This window comes from Peromyscus leucopus, chromosome 17 (genome assembly GCF_004664715.2).
Source record: "Peromyscus leucopus breed LL Stock chromosome 17, UCI_PerLeu_2.1, whole genome shotgun sequence".
Taxonomy (NCBI): domain Eukaryota; kingdom Metazoa; phylum Chordata; class Mammalia; order Rodentia; family Cricetidae; genus Peromyscus; species Peromyscus leucopus.
Window position 1 is genome coordinate 24,152,204 of NC_051077.1, and position 23,406 is coordinate 24,175,609.

General features: G+C 38.6%; 1 long non-coding RNA gene across 1 annotated transcript in view; it reads right to left on the bottom strand.

The window, feature by feature from the left end:
• Window positions 1-22,814, bottom strand: part of LOC119089220 — a 57,073-nt gene extending 34,259 nt beyond the window's left edge. Inside the window, exons 1-2 of the long non-coding RNA XR_005093093.1 lie at window positions 22,743-22,814; window positions 17,551-17,618 (exon numbers count right to left, since the gene is read on the bottom strand). This is a non-coding gene — a long non-coding RNA (uncharacterized LOC119089220). The remainder of the gene's footprint in view (window positions 1-17,550; window positions 17,619-22,742) is intronic.
• Window positions 22,815-23,406: the final 592 nt, after the last annotated feature.

Below are 23,406 nucleotides of genomic sequence, written 5' to 3' on the forward strand. Positions count from 1 at the left end.
CTTGGCTATTTATTTTCAATACCCAGTTCTTTTTGCTATTTATTGAAGATAATAGAATTCGAATAAAATATTTCATCTACAAAACAACGCAGAGGCTGGAGGACGGACGGCTCAGTGGGTTAAGCGCTTGCTATGAAAGCCTAAGGGCCTGAGTTTGCAGGTCAAAAGCCTATATGAAGGGCAGTGGTGGCCGAATTGAGCCCAAACCCTAGCACTGAAGATGGACAAATATGAGGATCCCTGAGACCTCCCAGGCAGTCAGTCTAGCTGCAATGGTAAGCTTCAGATTCAGCAGCAGACAGAAGAATAACTAAGTGAGGCATTCCTTCTCAGAATCACACTGGTCTTTCTCAATTAGAAGTCAAAGAATACGTAGAGATTTTTTTTATTCCCAAACAAAAACAAAACAAAACAAAATTCCTTTAGGCTAGTAATCCTGATGAACACAGATGCAAAAATGCTAAATAAAATATTTGCAAACAATACAGGCATATATCAAAGAGATCATTCATCATGACCAGGTTGGCTTTATTCCTGACATACAAAGGATGGCTCTATGCAAACAAGGCAATAAATGTAATAGATCATATAAGTGGGCCTAAATATAAAAATCACAGGATCATCTCAATAAATAATGAAAAAACCTCTGACAAAATTGAACATGCCTACATAAGAGGCCCATAGAGAGCAGGGCTAGAGGGAACATACCACAACATAATAAAGGCTGTAAGTGACAAAGTCATAGAACATATCACCCTAAGTAGAGAAACATGTAGAGCAATACTATTAAAATCAAGAATGAAACAAGACTTCCTACCATCCCCACTCCTTTTCAATACAGTTCTAAAAGCACTAGCTAAAGCAATAAGGAAAGAGAAGGAAAACAAAGGGATCTCAAAAATTCTACCAGAAAACTTGTGGAAATGATTAACTGCTTCAACCAAATGACAGGATCCAGCCGGGCGGTGGTGGCGCACGCCTTTAATCCCAGCACTCGGGAGGCAGAGCCAGGCAGATCTCTGTGAGTTCGAGGCCAGCCTGGGCTACCAAGTGAGTTCCAGGAAAGGCGCAAAGCTACACAGAGAAACCCTGTCTCAAAAAAATCAAAAAACAAAAACAAATGACAGGGTCCAAACAGACTTGCAAATATCAGTTGCCTTTCTATACATCAAATACAAACACACTGAAAAGGAGGTTATGGACACATTTCCAATTCACAATAGCTTCAAAGAAAATAAAATATCTAGGAATAAACCTAAGTGAGGATGTGAAAGAACCATTCAAAAACACTTGACATCTCTGAGGAAAAAGATTGAGGAAGACACTAGATGGTAGAAAGACATCCCAAACTCAATGACTGGTAGGCTTAATACTGTGAAAATGACCACTCTGACAAAAGCAATTTATAGATGCATGCAATCCCAGTCAAAATCCCCAACATTCTTCACAGAAAAATAAAAAAAAAAAATCCTAAAATTCCTATGACTCCACAAAATATCTTGGATATACAAAGCAATACTGAGTAAAAAGAAACAAGCCTAGAGTGATTACCATTCCAGAGTTCATGATATATAATAGAGTTATAATAATAAAAAAATATGTCTCCAGTACACAAACAGACACTAAGACCAATGGAACAAAGTATAAGACCCAAACAAATATCTGATATTTGACAAAGATGCTATAAACATACAATGGAGAAAAAAAAAGTGTCTTTAGCAAATGGTGCTGAGAAATGGGATGTCTAAATATAGAAGGAAATGAGATCCCTATTTATTATCCTGGACAAAAATTAACTCCAAGTAAATCAAAAACCTCAAAGTGAAGTCTCAAATGCTGAAATTACTAGAAGAAATCATGGGCAGTACTCTACATGATTTAGATGTATAGAATTCTATTTACTCAGAAATTGAGATCAACAATTGACCAGTGGGACCTCATAACACTAAAAAGCTCTGCACGGCTAAGGACAAAATCAAGTGCAGAAGAAGCCATATATATGCATATACATACATACATACATACATACATACATATGCATACATATATATGTGTATATTCAAACAAACAAACCCAAAGAAACTTGATGTGAAGAAAACAAATGACCAAAATATATAATGGGCTATTTATCTAAACATATAATGACCTCTCAAATGCATTACAAAATGGCTAAAAAATTTCTCAAAGAATTTTCCTTGTTCCCATCAACTGTGGAAATGCAAATGAAAACTTACAGATTTTTATCTCACCTTAGTTAGAATGGCAATATCAACAAAATAACTGACAACATCTCTTTCTCTGTTGGTATAATGGTGTAACTATAAACTGATGCAACCACTATGGAAATCAGTGTGGAAAATTCTCAAAAACCTAAAGTTAAATGTCTTTGCATATACCCAAAGGACCAGACAACTCCACAGATAATTGCTCAGCCATGTTCATTGCTAATCTACTTACAATAGCTCAATAGCTATGAAATAGAAGCTATAGAAATGCCTTTAACCAACACATGGATAATGAAAATGTGGTACAGTGCTACTTCTATTCCCTTTGGACTCCTCAGACCTTCAAAGGACCCAGACTTATTCCTAACCCCATCCCTCTATGTGAGGCACGCTCTACTAGGAAGAGCTGACTAGTAGGCCAGTGAATCAGGAAGGCCATCTTGACTTTCTTTCCTGTCCTGCATTGCAAATTCCCAAGTCTTATCCCCAGCTGTGTAGCAGACCATCTGCAGGGGTCTAATCCTCAGTCTCTAGTTCACTCCCTGGGAAATCCACAGATCCTAGTGACAGACCCAGCTTTCCTCCTTCCTGTGAACCCTCTCACCAACCACCTTTTAGTCTCTCTTCATTCTTTCTAGTCAGCTCCCAATACATTCTAACCAGGACCACCAGTGGCAACAACTGTCAGGGAATCAGAAGTACTTCCTGTCAAGCAACCAACAGCCACAACACCCTCAAAAGATCTAGAGAGCAAAACAGAAACCAAGGGATGGAACACCCACCCAACAAAGACAAGACCATATACAAACACCTAGAATTACAATCATCTCAAAGCCAGATGCCTAGACACCAGAGTAAAATACAGCCAGTAATACAAACAGGAAAATATGTTTCCACCAGACCATAGCAACCCTACTACAATAGGCCCTGGAAAATTCAACATAGTTCAAGCCCAAGATAAGGACTTCAAATAGCCTATATGAGTATGTTCAAGGATTGTGAAGAGGACAGGAATAAATTCATTAGTGAAATATATGAAAACACAAACAGTAGAATGAAATGAAGAAAATAGCTCGAGACGTGAAAGTAGAAATAGAATCACTAAAGAAAACCCAAACCAAGGTGAAACTGGAAATGAAAGATTTAGGAAGTCAAAAACTTCAGGGGTAAGCCTGGCCTATAGAGTAGTGGAAATGGAAGAGAGAATTTCAGGCATTGAAGTCAGGATTGACTAGCTACTTCTGTCAAAGAAAATGTTAAATTTAAAAAAAGGAAGGAAGGAAGGAAGGAAGAGAAAGAAAGAAAGGAAGGAAGAGAAAGAAAAAGAAAGAAAGAAAGAAAGAAAGAAAGAAAGAAAGAAAGAAAGAAAGAAAGAAAGAAAGAAAAGAAAGAAAGAAAGGAAGGAAGGAAGGAAGGAAGGAAGGAAGAAAGGAAGAAAGAAAGAAAGAAAGAAAGAAAGAAAGAAAGAAAGAAAGAAAGAAAGAAAGAAAGGAAGAAAGAAAGAAAAGAAAAGAAAAAGAAATCCAGGCATAAAATATCCAGGAACCTTGGTTCACCACGTAAAGACTAAATCTATGAATGATATAAACAGAGCAATGGTTCTCAACCTTCCTAATGCTACAACACTTAAATACAGTTCCTCATGGTTTGGTGACCCCAATCATAAAATTATTTCCATACCACTTCATTATTGTAATTTTGCTACTGTTATGAATCATAATGTAAATTTCTGATACTTCACTGTTATAAATAATAATGTAAGTATCTTATATTTCTGGTGGTCTTGGGCAACTTCTGTGATTTGACTCCATGGGGTTGCAACCCACAAACTGAGAACCTCTGGAAAAGAGGAAGGAGAAGAAACCCAGTTCAAAGGCACAGAAAATATTTTCAACAAAATCATAGAACATTTTCCTAACGTAAAGGAGATGGCTATCAAGTTCCAAGAAGCATACAGAACACCAAAGACTAGAAAAGAAATTCTCCACAACAGGTAATAAGCAAACACTAGATGTAGAGAACAAAGAAAGAATGTTAAAGGCTGCAAGGGAAAAAGACTTAAGTAACATACCTTCAGACTCACTCATTAGAATAGTCTCCGACTTTTCAGTGGAGGCTCTAAAAGCCAGAAGGGCCTGCAGAGATGTTCTAGCACTCTAAGAGACCACAGATGCCAGCCCAGACATCCAATTACAATAGATGAAGAAAGAAAAAGATTCCTTGATCAAACCATATTTAAGCAGTCTCTATATACAAATCCAACTCTACAGAGGCACTAGAAGGAAAACTTCAATCTGAAGAAGTTAAATATACCTAAGAAAACACAAGGCTAGCAAATCAAACGAAGGAGAAAAATCTCACACCATAACAATATAACAAGAATCAATAAACACTGCTCATTGATCATTTTCAACATCAATGGCCTCAAACCTTTAGTAAAAAGACACAGTCTAACAGATTAGATGTGAAAACAGGATCTATCCTTCTGCTGCATCCAATAAATATGCCTTAACATCAAGAGTAGGCATCATCTCAAGGTAAAAGGATAAAAAGTGATATTCTGAACAAATGTACCCAAGAAACCAGCCAATGTCACCCTTTTAATATCCTCAAATATAAATAGACTTCAAAAATAATCAGAAGAGATGGGGAAGAACACTACATACTCATCAAAAGACAAGTTCAATATTGCAATTCTAAACCTTTATGTACCAAAAACAAGGGCATCTATGTTCATTAAAAATGCTACTATAGGTAAATCACATACTGACCATTACACAGTGATAGTGGGTAACTTTTGCACCTCACTCTCACCAACAGACAGGTCATACAGACAAATCAAAACAGAGAAATGATGGAGCTAAACAATGCCATAAGTCAGATAGGCCTAGCAGATATTTACAGAACATTTTACCCAAACACAAAAGAATATACCTTCTTCTCAGCACTTCATGGAACGTTCAACAAAATTGAGCAAATATTTAGACACAAAGTAAGTCTCAACAAATACAAGAAATTGATATAACCCCCTGCATCCTATCTGACCACCACAGACTAAATCTGGGCATCAACAACAACAGAAAAAAAAAAAAACCAGAAAGTTACAAACTCATGGAAATTGAACAACTCACTACTGAATGAAAAATGGTCAAGACAGAAATTAATAAAGAAATTTAAAACTTTTTAGACTTGATTAAAGATGAAATTACAACATACCCAATGAAGACACAAAGAAGATGGTTCAAAGAGGGGCGGTTGTAGCACTAAGTGCCTACATACAAAAGTTGGAGAGATCTCATATTAATAATTTAATGGCATACCTGAAAGCTCTAGGTCAAAAAGAAACTGCACCCAAAAGGAATAGACAGCAAGAAATAATCAAACTCAAAGCTGAAATCAATCGAAACAAACTAACAACAACAAGAAAACTACAAATCAATAAAATGAAGAGTTGGTTCTTTGAGAAAATCAATAACATTGATAAACTCTTAGCTAAATTAACTGGAAGGCAAGAACAGAAGATCCAAATGAATAAAATTAGAGACCAAAAAAGGGCAAATAGCAACAGACAGCGAGGAATTCCAGAGAATCATAATGACATACTTTAAAGATAGGAAGTATACCAAATTGGAAAACCTAAAGTCCAGGAAAAAATATAGAGTTTGTAACTGAAAAAAGAAAGGAACAGATAAGAGTGTCATTTTTCTCAGCCCACCCCAGATCACAGTTGTCTGTCACTTAGATGTTGAAGTGCCTTCTACTACTTCCATCTTTCAGTTCCACTCCTATGCTCTAATTTACTCTCCTCTCCAACTGTGCCCACAACAACACAATTCATCCTAATAAGATCATGTTTCTCTCTTTTTAAAATCATCAATGGTAGGCTGGAGAGAGGGCTCAGCAATTAAGAGCACTGAGTGCTCTTCTAGAGGACCCGGGTCCAATTTCCAGCACTCACATGGCAGCACACAACTGTCTGTAACTCCAAGATCTGACATCCTCACACAAACATACACGCAGGCAAAACATCAATGCACATAAAATAAAAATAAACAAGTTATTTATAAAAAAAATTCAATGTTTACTAGTGTATGGAAAATAAGAAAATGCTCTCCACAGCATATATGCAAAGTCTGATGTCCCTCCTTTATGTCGAAAATGTCCCTTTATTTCCACTGTTTCATACAGTCAGTAGATGTCACTGCACCTAGCAGATGGTGGACACTAAATTAGCATTTAGTAAAGAATAAATTAGTCTCCAACTATTCAGTTTTGTCAGCCATCGTTTTGTCATTTTGAATATGAAAATAGAGAATAGCTTAAAATTTCCATTAATCAAATGATATAACTCAAAGAATATCTTCTTTCAAATCAAATATAGTTTTTGGGCATATGACTTCCAAAATACTCGTCATTTTACCATAAACTTTAGCTATTCCTCTGCCACAAATTGAACTAATTAAGTCCAATTTTAAAACAAATATTACACTTAATGAAATTTCTACTTAATCATACTTTTGCTCCAGTATTGAATATATTCTCAAAAAGCATGAGCAATAGAAAAAGATAATGTTAATTGATAAATACCATACAAAATAAAAATATGTGAAAATACTATTTAAATTATCATCCTGGTTTATATTGTAACAATTATAGAGTTTTCCCTTCTAAAGAGAAAGCAAGAAATTTAGAGGACACTATTTTTAACGTCTAGAAATGAATTAACACATTTATAAAATCCAGAGAATCATAAGGTCATACTTTAAAAACCCGTACTCCACAAAATTGGAAACTCTACCATTTCTCCATAGGTACCACTTACCAAAGTTAAATCAAGATTAGATAAACAATTAAATAGACCAATAACCCCTATGGAAATCGAAGCAGTTATTAAAAGTCTCCCAACCAAAAAAAGCCCAGGGCCAAATGGGTTTAGTGGTAAATTCTACCATATTTTCAAGAAGAGTTAACACTAAATACTCCTCAAATTATTCCATAAAATAGAAACAGAAGTAATACTGCCCGATTCATTTAATGAGGCCACAGCTACCCTGCTATCCAAACCACATAAAGACTCAACAAAAAAAAAAAAAGAGAGAGAGAGAGATTTACAGACCAACTTGCCTTATGAACATAGATGCAAGAATATTCAATAAAATAGTTGCAAACAGAATCCCAAAACACATCAAAAAGATCATCCACCATAATCAAGCAGGCTTCATTCCAGAACTGCAGGGATGGTACAACATATTGAGAATCAGGAAATGTAATCCACTACATAGACAAACTGAAAGGAAAAAACAAACAAAAACCACATGGTCAATCTCATTATGGCAAAACTGATAAATTAATCAGTAGTATAAATTTAAATAAAAAAGGAATATTTTGAGAGATTAAGAATGGACTTTCTGAAAACAGATGTTAAGAAAAACCCTTATAAGGTGGCATCAAAAACTAAATGATTAAGAGTAAATGTCACTAAGGACATGAGTGATATGTATACTGATGACAATAAAAGATCGAGAAGGAATGTGAAAAAAAAACAAGTAAATGGAAAAACTACTTGTGTTTATAGACTTAAGGAATTAATATTATTAATATGTCCATAGCATGCTCTTTGCAGGGACAATGCAATCACTATCAAAATTTCAGTGTTATTTTTCATAGAAATGGGAAAGCAATCTTAAAATTTGAACAGAAACAGTAAATCTGAAGAGGTATAGCAACTTCAGACAGAAAGAACAAAGCTAGAGGCATTATAATACCTGATTTTGAACATAAGATAAACTTATAATCAATCTAACACAGTACTAACATGAAAGCAGACACAGAGATAAAACCACATATCTAAGGTTCCAAGAGTGCATGATGGGAAAAGAACAGTATCTTTGATTTATGGGACGAGTAGAAGAGATTATCCACATGCAGAGACGGAGTCAACTGAAAGTAGATTACAAACTTCCATGTAAGAGTAATACTGGAAGACTAGAAGCAACATGGAGTAACACTCTGTGATGTTGCTCTGGGCAGTGACTTATTGATCATGATCCCAAAGCACAGATAACAAACACAGCCCCCTCCTACCACATCACACCAGGAAGTTCCTGCATGAGAGAAACAACAGCAAAAGACAATCCATAGAACAACATATATGAAAGTCATATGTCAGAACAAGGGTTACATCCTAAACATGTACAATTCAATCTATAATTCAAAACATAATTATTTAAAAAAGTGACCAAACATCTGTATGAACACATCTAATGCATGGCCTATAAAAGGCCAAGAGGTATGTGAAAATGTGTTAGTTACTTGTCATTAGTTGAATGTAGGAGAAAACCACAGTATCACCTTATAGCTGTTAAATGGCTATTACCAAAATAGCAGAGGATGTGTTGGTCCAGACTCATTTCAATATGGTTTGAAAAGGCATTCTCACGAGTAGCTTTTATACTTACCATCATGCATTACATAGAATGATGATGTGAATACACTGGTTAATACTGGATCCCAACTAATCCTTGGCAATGAAACAGGCATGGATATAAAGTCTAATGAAAATCGCAATAGATGATGGTTTCATCTGTGTGAAAACCTGTCAGTAGATTTTATATGTTTATCTTTGGTTATATTTCCTGCAATGATAAATTGAATGATTTTATGATGCCTGTGAAAACAGTTTTTAGAAAAAAATTTACTATCAATCCCTGTTGTATATATATTCTTCAAAATAACCAAATAATTTTACTTCTGTGACATATATTTCCAAAAATAAAAATAGAATTCAGTGCTTTTACCTCCAAGGAGCTGTTGCCTATATTGGGTCTTAATATACAACAAAAATCAATCAGAACAAAAAAACCTATTATTAAATTGTTCATTCCCCTTCAACATCCTCTTCCCATCACTAGTATTAAATATAAAATTTGCTTTATGTATACCAATGTGTTGTTCATTCAAAAAACCTTTGAAGAAATGATAAATGTTTAAGAAGATAGTATATCTAACCTGATGTAGATGTAGACATTAGGCAGCTCATATGTGAAGGGAACATATATGGCACGTTTTATATATACATATATATATATTTGTGCTTTTATGCATCAGTTATAAATAATATTAGAAATGATATTAATAAACACTGTTCATATAATTATTGTCCTTTTTTAAAGAACTAATGTGTGCCAGGCTGAAATTCAATTAAAGAATGTCATCCTTTGGATGGAGTAAAGCAGTCAGAACTGGTAAATTATGGCTACTTAAGTGTTTCTATTTTCTACAAATATAGACTAATTCAGAAAAGGAATGTTTCCAAGCATGCTGACTGCCTTGGCTCACCCTGTCTGTCCGCTAACCTTGTTTCCCCCTCCACACAGGGTGATTGGGTCTTTAACAAACTATGATTATGAGGATCTTTGAAAACCAGCCAAAAATATCTAGGAGAAAATGCCTGGGTGAAGGGCATATTTCATCTTGGTCACTATGTAATCTAAGTAAGGATAAATTTTACATTATATCACCTGCATTCTTTCACTCCAGACTTCGACCATGGGAGAAAATGTCTGGGTGAAGGGCATATTTGATCTTGGTCAATATGTAATCTATGGAACCTGCTTTCTTTTTACTCTGGACTTCCTCCAGATCTCCAGTCATGAGTGCTAGAAACATGGATGAGGAGTCCTGCCAGGTGAATGGTTTATTGTTCTCAAATGCCTGCCATTTAATCAGTCATTTCTTTCAAAGAGGATGTTCCAAAGACCCCGCAGGCACACAGGAACCAGAGCTTAACAACTCAGAGATGATGCTCCTAAGAGAGATGAGGACCTTTTAGTTTGAACAGGTAAATTGGAAGCCACTCTCCTGGTGATGAGGGTGTGGGCTTGAGAGAAATTATTTTTACTGTTTCCACAGTTCTCAGCCAACTGGGGTGTAAGATGAGTCTCCCTAGCAGGTGTTAGATTATTAGGGAAATTAAGCAGATGGCTTTGGCAAACTGCACCTCCCGTTCCCTCTGTTGCCAGGAATTTCAACCCTCTAGCTCAGCTTCACATATGCTTGTTTAAAAACCTCCTGTCATTCATGGAAATGGAATCAGTGTCATCACTTGAGCATGTCTGGAACCACGAGGAAACGGTGTCACCCTCAGTCTCAGATCATTTAGTGAAAATCCTTCTCTGTTTTGTGTCACTCATAATGTGGTAATAGGTTCCACTGAGGCAGCTCATGTCACTGGCTCAGAGGGAGAAAGTATGTATACCACAAGCTGTCTACAGTGTTCAGCGTACTGTAGAACAGATCTCATAACCTCTGCCATCCCACAAGGAAGAGCAGCCAAGCCTTGCACCGCCACATGAGGAAATAGAACACAGCATTTCTAAGAATGGTTCTTCATGTTTTGAAGCCCAGTCCATTTTGCTAACATCAGGTCTGTCTTTTAACTGTAGATTCACTTGGTTTAACAGCCAGTAAATCTTAAGAGACTGTTTACCAACCTGACAGGATCTCACACAGATGCCTAATTGAAGCCATTAATGAAATGATGCTGTGAGATACGAACTGGAAACATTCAAAACATTCAAACCATCCCAAGAGTAGTAAAAATAATCTGTGCCTATATGTGCCCATTATCTCTCTATGGACAGGAATGGTAACTAAAATAATTTATTTTAAATCTCTTACAATGGGCAAAATGTATACTTTTCAGCAATGGTATCTGGAACATTTACCATGAATTAAGCTTGATGGAACACATTAGGGTTATTACAAGAAACATATCAGACCATAGTCCCTGTTTTCAAAGAACTTAAGAATAAAAAGAAAAGGGGACACAGTGAAAAAAATTCTGGCTGCTTGTGAGTATATGAACATCCAGCATCTGGGAAGGAGAACTGGAAAAATTCCTTGTGATACATGATGGATCCCTGGGAATGGCCAGACCATAGGTCTCTTCATAGAAACCTAAACGAGAGGAAAGAGTGCAGCGATGAGAAAATGAAGTTAGTCCCCCCTGGGTAAGACAAGAAGCGGGCCACAGAGGTGGAGTCAGGGTTGAGGTTCATACTATCAAGGATCCTGAAAATCTTCAAGGCATCACTACTGAGCAACTTGCTGAGGCTTTTAAATAGAGACTGGCACCGTTAGATTTGAGTTTGAATTTATTATTATAATTATTACTGTAACTGTACATATTAGTGAGCTTCAATTTGATATTTTCATATATGTACATATCATGCTTGGGTCATACCTAACATCTCCACAATGCTCTTTTTGTCTCTCCTCCCTTCCCTTTCCCCTCGGTCCCTTGAACCCTAGTAGCCCCTTTGCTATTTTACTATTTTCACATCACCTTTTGAAAAACTATTCTAGCTTCACTATTAGTCAAAACACGTGATACTTGTCTTTTGCATATGGTATATATTGCTTAACATAATGATCTCTACTTCATTAATTTTCCTGTAAATGACTCATACTTCCAGGATAACCATATCACCAAAAGCAAGTGTACAGATTCAATGCACTCACCATCAAAATACCAAGAACTAGGAGATAAATGAATGTGGATATGTTGCTACAGGTCTATAATGCCAGGTCTCAGGAGGAGGAGGTAAGAGTGTCACAGGTTTCAAGTCAGCCTGGGCCAGAGTGAGAACTTCAACAAAAGGGAAGGGGAACTCGAGAGATGTCTCAGAGGTTAGGGACACATACTGATCCTGCTGAGGGCTCAGATTCAGATTACAACATCCATGTCAGGTGGCTCACAATCACCCATTAACTATAGCTTCAGGGGATCAGACATTACCTTCCCAGCAATGTTATACATGCATAAACCACCCCCAAGATACACACATGTGATTGTACATAAAATAAATATTAAATAAGCAACAAGACAAATTGAAGGGAGGGCAGAGAAGGGGGTAAGAGAACAAACTGGGAAAAAAATCCTAAAATTCATATGGAATCACAAAAGACCCCCACAGCCAAAGTAATACTGAGCAAAAAGAACAATGTTGGAGGCATCATTATTTCTGATTTTTAAATATGCTATAAAAACGGAGTAACAATGAGGGGGGATATGTTATGGAACAAAAATGGCCATATAGACCAATGGAATAGAATTGGAGTCTAGAAGTAAATGGCTACAATCGTCTTGATAAAGATGCCAAAAAAAGATGATGATGATGATGATGATGATGATGAAAAAAGAGCTTCTACAAGTGGTGCTGAGGAAACTCAATGTCCATATATAGGAAAATGAAATGAGATTCCTATCTCTCACCCTGGATAAAAATAAACTGAAAGTGGGTCAAAGACCTTCATTTAAGAGCTGAAACCTTGAAACCACTAGAGCAGGAGTTCTCAACCTATGGGTCATGACCCATGTGAGGGTTACATATCTGATCTCCTGCATACCAGATATTTAAACTACAATTCATAACAGTAGCAACACTACAGTTATGACATATCAACAGAATAATCTTATGGTTGGGGGTCACCACAACATGAGGGACTGCATTAAAGTGTCATGGCATTAGTAATGTTGAGAACCACTGCACTAGAAAAGCATACTTAAGTATATTGGCATAGATGATGTCCTGCATAGAACTCTAATAGCACTGGAAAGAAAAGCAAGGATTGACCGAGAGTTATATTAAACTAGAAATTTTCTTAGGGTTTGGAGAGATGACACCATGGGTAAGATACTTACTGCATAAGGATGAGAACAAGTTCAGATTCCAGCACACACATGAAAAGCTTGGTGTGGCCCGGAGGTGGTGGCGCACGCCTTTAATCCCAGCACTTGGGAGGCAGAGGCAGGCAGATCTCCAAGTTCGAGGCCAGCATGGTCTACAGAGTGAATTCCAGGACGCCCAGGACTGTTACATAGAGAAACCTGGTCTAAAAGAAGAAGAAGAAGAAGAAGAAGAAGAAGAAGAAGAAGAAGAAGAAGAAGAAGAAGAAGAAGAAGAAGAAGAAGAAGAAGAAGAAGAGGAAGAAGGTGGTAAAGAAAAAGAAGGCTTGGTGTGGAGGTACATGTGCCTGTAACCCCAGAGCTGTAGTAGTCTGAGACAGGAGGATTATGGGGGCTTACTGGCCCTGCCTAGCTCTAATGTCTCAGTTACCATGAAAAGACACCATGACCAAAGGCAGCTTGTAAAAGAAAGCATTTTCCTTGGGGGCTTGTTTAAAGTTTTAGAGGTTAAGTCTATAACTGTCTTGGTTGGGAGCGTTGCAACAGACTGGCAGGCAGGCAGGCAGGCAGGCCACTGGAACAGTAGCTAAGCTCTTACATCTAATCTTTGAGATAGAGACAGGGGTGGGGGCAGGAGAGAGAGAGGGAGGGAGGACGGGACAAAGAGAAAGACAGACAGAGAGAGAGAGAGAGAGAGAGAGAGAGAGAGAGAGAGAGAGAGAGAGAGAGAGAGAGAGAGAAGGGATGGATGGATGGATGGATGGATGGATGGATGGATGGATGGATGGATGGATGGATGGGGGGGTGGGTGGATGGATGGATGGATGGATGGATGGATGGATGAATAGATGGATGGATGGAGAGACAGAGAAAGTGTGTTCCTGGCATGGATTTTTGAAACCTCACCCTCCCAACCCACTAACACATCTCTTCCAGCAAGGCCACATCTCCTAAGCCTCCTAAATACCTCTTAAACAGTCCACCAACTGGGAACCAGACATTAAAACATATGAGCCTATATTGGAGACATTCTCATTCATACCACTATATCTGGCTTCAAAGGAATGAGGCAGGAAATGATAGAGCAGGATGTCCAATGTCCTTCTGTTCTGACCTGTGTGGTCATGCCTGCACACACACACACACACACACACACACACACACACACACACACACACACAGAGTATTGTTCAGCCATAAGGAACATTTCCATTTTTAAAACAGACCTCTGACCACCATGTGAAGAATGGATTAGATGAGAGTAGGCATAGAAAATGTTTCAGCTCTTGACAGAGATTGACAGAATAAAGATTTCATTTTAGAGCAATGCTCATAAATTGCTTCTAATAAATATTATATAAGAATTACCAGTGAACTCACCATTACCATCTGTTCTATTTTTTCCCATCCCATGGTAGAGATACCAATGCACACTTTTAGAGAAGGAAATTTCAAAGATGACATGTATTCACATGGATAGCTCCATGAATATGGTCATGTATACTTACACAGACAAATCCAATAATTTGCTTTTAAGTATACATTTATAATGATAAACAGAACTAATCCTATCACTTATGCACTAATGGTAGAAAGTACCCTTTGAATGTTTTAATGTTAGTATACATGCCCATGTTTATCCAGCATTGATGTAAGTGCAAACTCAATAAAAGATCATCCAGTCCAATTCCTATTTGCATGGTAGGATTAGGGACTCCGCTATGTCTCATGTCCTACCAATATATTTTTACTAAATCCTTAACACTGGACTATAAATCCCTTTCTCTTATCTTATACATAGGAAAATAACTGAAGACAAAAAAAATAATAAAGCTCATTTAAGCTATGCTTTTCACTTTTAAAAATGTTTGCTACTTGGTTAGGTTGAGATGTTAATAGGTCTTTTGTTGTTGTTTGTTTTTTTGAGCTTATGTTTCACACTGTAGTCCAGGCTTGCCTTAAAATCATGGCTCCTGCCTTAGCCTTCCAAGTGCTGGGATCACAGGCCTGAACCATTGCACCTGGCTTCTACCATGCCAATTTATCAGCACAGCAGGAAAAGGGCCTATCTATCACTCTACCCCTCTAGCTTACAACCTTTGCTTCCAACCACAGATGGATCCATTCTTATCACCTGTTTGGCCAACCTTCCTCCCTTCCTCTTTCCCAGTGGGGGAAAAAAAAACTCATCCATTAAGGGAGAAATTCAATAATGAACTGTCCATGTGAATTTTTTCCCTTTCTAGAATATAAAAAGCTAGAAATAAGCAGAAATGTGTGGTGGTCTGTGGAATCAATGACTATTTATTACCATTACATTATGCTTTCCAAATAACAAGAGAAATTCTATTCAGCCAAAAATTGTATTCACATAACACCTATATCGATGTAGTCTTAAAGGGAATGAACATTTAAACACTTACTTTATTCCAGCACTATTTTCAAACTTTGCTGTGTGAGAGAAGCAAACAGCTCTTCTCTCATCCTTCCACGTGAGGAAAAACGTATTACTTGGAAAGCTAAGTCAACAACAAAATACTCGATACAATGCACAGAATTAAAGTATGCTCGTGTTCTTGAGTGGCCCTCCAGAGTGTTGAGAGACATCTCTAAGGGATGATATCCATGGTGGGTTATAAATTACCTGCTTATTCCATACCTGGCACTGAATTTAGCCTGGAAAAAAATCTACTACCTCAGTAAAGAGACTCAAGAAACTACGGATTGCAAACCTCCAGAGGACTCTTCATGCTACTAGCAACAGTATGAAGCCTTCTAGTCAACTTCTTTCTAGTTCTAAACAAAGCTCTACAACTTTTTTCTCACCATCTACGGAGAGTTCTGATCTTGTTTCATTAAAAATGTAGATGTGATTAGGAGGAGTTTTCCTTATTCATTACCAAATCTATCCAAATCTGTTTATGCTACTTTCCTTCTGTTGGAAGAGAAACTTTCTGCAATCCTATATATGCCATCCTTTTACTTCTGCACTGTGTCTGTAGCCATCTGACTTTCTCTGAGAGGAGAACACAACTGAAGCTGTGTCCTGCCCATGCTTTCTGTTTTCCTTTGTCAGTCCAATCACCCATCATTCCATCTTGTTAGAATCTATGAACTCTACTCCATTTGGTACATAGGAACTCCTATATTCTTTATAAGGATGCTGAGGTTCAGTGTGATTCAGCTTCAGTACTTTCATGACTTCTGCTCCTTCTCTATCCCTCTCTCTACCTCATGCCTTTGCTGGTCCTGAAGTTCATCAAAGCACAGACCTCTGTACTTCTGACTTAATTGACCCTGACCTGGCTTCTTCCAGATATCTATACATCACTTGTTCCCTAACCTGTAATGCTCTTTGCTCTCATGTTACTCATGAGATGTTTCCTATATTTTATTAGAATTTCGCCCTCAACTACCAGATTACCTATTACTATTGCTCCCTCTGGCTGTTTTAGAGTATTACTCAGAGTTCTTTAGGATAACAAAACTTATAGAATGATTTTCTCTCTCTCTCTCTCTACACACACACACACACACACACACACACACACACACACACACACACACACAAACACACACAGATTTATTAGAATGACTTAAGGGCTGTGGTCAAGGCAATCCAAAAATGGCGGCCTATCTATGGAAGGTCCAAGAATATAGTAATTGTTCAATTCATGAGACTGGATGTCTCTGCTGGTCTTCAATATATGCCAGAATCCCAAAGAAGTAGGCTTTAATGCCAGAGAAGGAATGGACATGCTTTGCTAGTGAGAGAAGCAGGAAGCACACAAAAAGAGGGGTCATCTCTCTTCTGTGGTGATATATTGTGTACCCTAATAAAATGTGCCCGAAGATCAAAGAACAAAACAAGCCACTAGATTAAACATAGAGGCCAGGCAGTAGTGGCACACACTGTTAATCCTAGCACTCAGGAGGCAGAGATATGAGTTCAAAGCCACACTGGACTACATGAAATTGATTCCGTCTAAGAGAGAAACAGAGTCAGGCAGTGGTGGCACACATCTTTAACCCCAGTACTTGGGAGTCACATGCCTTTAATCCCAGTGCTAGGAAGGATGTGATATGGCTGGGTGGGGAAAAGTATATATGGCATCAGGAGACAGGAACTAAAGCTTTTCTACTGAGAGCGCTTTTGGCTGAAGACTCAGGCTTTCAGACAGGATTTGTGGAGTTGGTGAGGTAAGACATGGCAGTGGCTTGCTCCTCTGTCTCTCTGATCTTTCAGCATTTACCCCAATATCTAGTTCTGGGTTTTTTATTATAAGATCATTATAGATTTTGTGTAACACTCATCCATGATTTTCATATAGTTTTCCAGCAGGAAATGTGGTCCAGATTAGAGGTGGGTCTTCCCACCTCAAAAAAAAAAAAAAAAAAATCTGGATTAAAAGTGTGGGTTCCTAACTCAAAGACCCAGATTAGAAGTAGATCTTCCTACTTTTTTAAATGATTTAAGAAAAAAAATCCCCTCACAGGTGTGTTCAGGTATTTTGGGGTTTTAGTTAATTCCAGATGTAGTCAAATTGGCAACTAAGAATAACCATCACACTCAGGGTTTCTATTGCTATGAAAAACCAGCAAAAGCAACTTGGGGGAAGAAATGATTTTTCTCACCTTACAGTTTAAAAGTCCTTTACTGAGTAAAGTCAGAGCAGGAAATTCAGGAACCCGGAGGCAGCAACCTGTGCAGAGACAATGGAGGAATGCTGTTTACTGGTTTGCTTCTGGCTTTTTCAGCCTGTTTTCATACATACCCTAGGACCACCACCTGCTTAAGGTTGGTTCCACCAACAATGCAATGGGACTTCCCACATCAAACACTAACTTAGAAAATTTACAACAGACTTGCCTACAGGCAAATCTTATGAAGCCTTTTGTTTTCCCTCAAGAGTTCCTCCTCCCAAAAGACTCAAGCTTGTGTCAGGCTGACAATAAGTTAGCCAAGACACTAGTTCGTTTTTCTTGGTAGTATTTGTTACCTTTTGAAACACCATTTGTGTCGTTTATTTGTGTACTGGATAGTCTGTGCTCGCATATTCCACTAGTGTATAAATTACTTGAGAACAGTAATTTTTTTTTATTTTTTTTATTTTACAATACTATTCAGTTCTACATAACAGCCACAGATTCCCTTGTTCTCTCCATTCCTTCCCCCCTCTCCTTCCCCCAGCCCACTCCCCCCCCATTCCCACCGCCTCCAGATCAAGGTCTCCCCAGAGGACTGGGATCGACCTGATAGACTCAGTCCAGGCAGGTCCAGTCCCCTCCTCCAAGATTGAGCCAAGCGTCCCTGCATAAGTCCCAGGTTTCAAACAGCTAACTCATGCAACGAGCCCAGGACCTGGTACCACTGCCTAGATGCCTCCCAAACAGATCAAGCCAATCGACTGTCTCACCTATTCAGAGGGCCTGATCCAGTTGGGGGCCCCTCAGCCTTCGGTTCATAGTTCATGTGTTTCCATTCATTTGGTTATTTGTCCCTGTGCTTTATCCAACCTTGGTTTCAACAATTCTCACTCATATAAACCCTCCTCTTTTTCACTAATTAGACTCCCAGCGCTCCACCCGGGGCCTTGCATCCAGATTCCTCAGTCCTTGGATGGGGTTTCTGGCACAACTATTAGGGTCCAGTCATCCTTGAGAACAGTAATTTTTATTAACACACAGTTGCTTTTTTGTTAGCTTTTACTTTATCTAAACAACAGAGAACAAATGTCACAGGTAGGATCTTGCCTAAGGATTGTTGAATGGACTTAGGAGGTACAAGATAAAGACCACAGGAAGGAACACATCAAACTGAAAGAATGGCCTGTGAGATCCCCTATAATGGGAGAAAGTTCATACTTTATGAATGAAACAGAACAAGCAGATGTGGCTGGAATGGGTTAGTGAATGTGGTCTGCAATGCTTCCTCTGAAAGACAAAACCAGAAAACTGATAACTGCCCCTCTTTCTCCTTGAGTGAATCCTGGTGAACCCTGATGCTTTTTCTGCGTAAGGCTAGATGGGTCCTCACCACATCAACTACTGAACAAATAGCACATCTAAACTGTAGGAGTGTGGTAACTCTATAGAAACTTGGCTGCATATTGGTCCTTATGGAACTGCTCAGGATCTCAACAGGACCTTGGCTGCTGAGAACTATTCTTTCTTCGGTCCTTGTTTTTTTCTTTTTAATCATCTTACTTTCTGACAACTCATCCATTTTTTTAAATGTAGTAAACCTTTTGGCAATAATACAGCCAATTTAGAAACTCTTATTCTTGCCTCTACCCTAACATCATTTTAGAGATGTTTCTTACTGAACCTCCCACAGTCCCCTCTAAAATCAACCAGATGATACACTTTCATATAAACAGGACAACTTCTCTCAAGTAGAGGCATCGGGCTAATATATAACTTGCATCTACTGGAACTTGTGAAGAACTCTGAATGATGTGAGTGCTGTCCTGCTACGGTTGCATGGAAGGAAATAGAAGTCATTGGGCTACTAGTCAGATAAACCACATTTGTTAGTCAAAATAATAACTTCATTTTTCTCCTGTTTTCCTGAGTGTTAATGTTAGATGACAGGCAGCAAAGGATGACCAAAGGACACCTTCACAGGAGTAGCCATAGATACAGAAGAGGAAATGTAAGTTTTGACAACCCTGTTTTTATAATCAGTAGCCAGCATTAGAACAGACACTGTCTTTACCATTCTAAACAGTAACATGTTTGTCCTTTGTACCAGAATGAGCAAAGTTCTCTACTTTCCCTGTTTTCTGGACAGAGTAAATTAGAATATTTCTCACCAGATATGAAGATGTGTGAGGGTCTTGTGAAGGGGTCTCTTCTTAGGGTACCTGTTCCACATTACTTTACCATTCTGGCTTCAGATGGAAGTTTCATGAAGAGGCCAATTCAGAGCAATTCTTCTTAACCTGACTGACAGGAGCTGGGGATACTTCCTTTCCAATCTGTCTTATGTAGCATTAGATTGAGTTCAGTAACCAATATGCTCCAAGTCAAATTAGTGAGTTCAAACAAGCTCCTTGGGTTCCTAGTCCCAACTAGCTAAACAGATCTCAAAAGCCATCCACTTCTGTATTGACTTTTTGGCTTGTTCAAGGCATTAATCCAGCATGTCTTAGCATTTGCACAGACTTGGGATAGTCCTCTAAATAGAAAACACTGGCCCAATCCTTCTGTCTAAAGCAACCATGGTCAGTGAGCAGAAACCAATTTGATGATTTTTTTTTAGCACCACATTGAACCTCATGGTTCACTTCAGCAGAAGTCAGGGATCAATTTTGTCCCATGATTTCTAATTGGAGGACACCCAAGATACAGAAAACTGCTAAAGCCTACTCATAAATATTGTGTCTAAAGAGAAAAGTAAGAGAGTTCCCACTGAAAAGACACCATTACTTACAGTCTGGGTGCCAAGTCTTACCTATATTGCTTTTGTTAAAATATTCTTAGGACTTTTCACATGGCTTCCTAACTGGCTGAAGGTGCTTGTTGAGTTTGTATAAAGTCAGTCAGTCATAGCTGTCCTTTCTGTTCATTCTTCAAGCTAAATGGCATTTGTTTGCCAGAAATGATGATGTCAGAGTGGCAATAATGTTACCTGCAATCGTAGGAATAGTGGTAAAGCACTACCAGCAGGTCTAAAAGGGACAAGAGGATCCGTAAGTCTTCCAGCAATGGGCAACACTCTAACCAATAGTTAGCAGGAACCACAACCTCATAGCAACAGCCTCTGCACCAGAAATATAGGATCTATTGGTGGACACATTCAATGTCTGATGGGAAAAATTACAGTTTGGGTAGGGCAGACTTGGTTGGGTGCTTAATTATAGTGGTTTCACCAAAAATCAGGGCCTTGCTGTATAGCCCTATCTCAACACTATAATTTGTAGCTGTGAACCATTGCCCCTCTTCTAGCTCTCAAGGAGAGATATCTTGAATTTGCTGGCCTGTAGTTTTCTAAGTGACATGTCAAACATTTAGGCCACTGAAATAGTGTAGGTAGGCATCAGTAAAAATGTAACAATGATCTCCAAGGATTTACTGTCCAGAGCACAGAGACTGGCCATGGGTTAGAGCCACAGATTGGAGTGAATGGTGCTCATTTCCTATAGGACCACCAAAAATGGATAGCCTTAGTAATTGAAGAGATGCTGTTTGGACTCAAATCAGCCAACCCATTAGTGTACAGGTGTGGCGGGGATCCCAGTTGTGAATTGAAAATGTGACAGTGAGGGAATGACAAGATGACAAAACTTGAAAGAGGAACTTCTGTATGAAAGCCATTTGTCTTCACCAGAGGCTCAATGTGGCAAAGCGTGGGTCATTCAAAGCTGTTATTAGGGTTACAGGACTCCAAAACGGACAGAGACTGCTGACTCTGGCCTTATTCAAAAGGAGCTGATTGACAGATTGGCTTTCTAAAGGGCTAAGCACAGTAGTGCAATCAGCCTCTATTCTCTAAAGAGCCCAATCAGGCCCCAATTCCTAAAGTGTCCAATAATGTATTAGGCCCTGGAGAGACTGCAGTTTTTCCAACTGCAAGACAACACTGTAAATCTAACCACAGTTCAAAACCACTGCTTTATAAGTAATCGTCTGCACTTTGTCAGGGTTTGTCCATCACCCCTGGTGGAAGAAGTGTGTGTTAATACTTGAGGCGGTAAGCATAACACTTATGAGTGCTCTGACTGGCGACACCATGGATATAGGGGACACTTTGGAAATTGAATATTGAAGCACTAGTGATAAACCCTGGCTCACTGACTAATGGTAAATAGAGGGGAGGTTCAAGTTCACCTTGGGGAGCATTAACAGCATTAGTGGGAGACCTTGCCGTGTAAGTGAGACGTAGCCAGGGTCCTTGGATACAGGAAAATAGAGATGGCCAATGCAGAAGACCACACAGCAAGTGTTAGCAATCTGCTCAGTGGGGTCAATCACACACAATGTCTACAACTTCCCAGGTTATGGGAGCAGTAACTGACTGGAACTGGTGATTGAATTCTCTGTGAACTACTGTTAGTTGTTTTTATTCTAACTATTAGAGGTTTTTGTACTGAGCTATTGCATGTCTTACAATTCTTCCTACCTCAAACCCTTCATTAAGGAAATGGTTTTCCTTTCTTTTCTAAGAGGCTATGTGAGATATTTTTTTGCCTTAGGGAGGAGAGGGATGCAAGAGTCATAACAATTTCTGTACCTCATTAGATGTTCTCTATATTCAGCTCTTCCCAGACAAGACAGACAAGAATATAGTGCCCAACCACCAAGGAAATATAATCATGTAATACATTAATGTCTCCCATACATTTAGACTTGGAAACACCTTACAAAAGAACACTGAACACCCTGGCAGCTCACATTTGCTTCTTATTTCCACTTGGAACATCTTCCAAAGCCCATTAGCTGAATCCAGTAACATTTTTTTTTCTGCCATAGGTCAGCAGAGGAGAATGCCAGGGAAGTCTGATGTTTCTTTTTTTCAAAAATTCTAACCATTCTATATATCCTGATTCCATGATGAGGACAGAGACACTTTAACTCCACTAAAACTATGCTTTCTCTTTAATCCAGCTGAGGTAAAAGAAGAGATAAAGACTGAACTTTGAACAATGGTCTACGGCTATAGTCCTAGCCCTTCTAGGGGTGGTGGTGGGAGAATCAGGAGTGTAAGGTCATTCTTAGCTACAGAGGGAATTTAAGGCAATCTTAAGCTCTATGAGATAAGAAGAAGAAAGCCATACAGACATAAGAGGAGATAGATTGGGGTAGAGGTGGGGGAGTCATTGTACCTTGAACCTTACGCAACATCACAGCAGCTTAGTAGCTTAGCTTAGCTCCCAGTGTTTTCTTCTCTCTAGCACTCCATATTGTGATGCAAGACCCTCTTGCTTCTATCACAGAACTCTGGGATCAGCAGCTCAGCCACATTGCTCTCCAGCCAAGACCACCATGTTCCCATCCTCTGACAAATTCAGGCTCCTGTGGTGTATAGCAAGGCAACATTGGAAAGGAGTTGATTTTGATGCGACCTCCTGCAATTCTGTGTACCACTAACATTGGCTAGACTCTGGCCTTTTTTTTTTTTTTAAATCAAAAAGGCGAGATGAGTTATTTTTTTATTACCACTGTGATCAAATACCTGAAAGAATCAACTAAAGTGGGGAATGGTCCCAAAGGGTTCAGTACATGGTACTCCACTATATATGCTTAGGCAGAACACCATGACTGCTCAAGAGAATAGACGATAAGTTTCTTCATGGGGGACTAGAAGCAGAAAAAGGTAAATACCAACAACTGGATGGTTTTCCCCATTTCCCCCTTTGGTTCTGTCTTGTGTGATGGTGTCAATCGCATCACGTAGTTGTCCGACCTTTAGTTCTCTCTGGAAATGCTTCATAGATACACTCTGTTGTGCCTCGTCATCTCTTAGATGGTTCTAAATCCAGTCAGGCT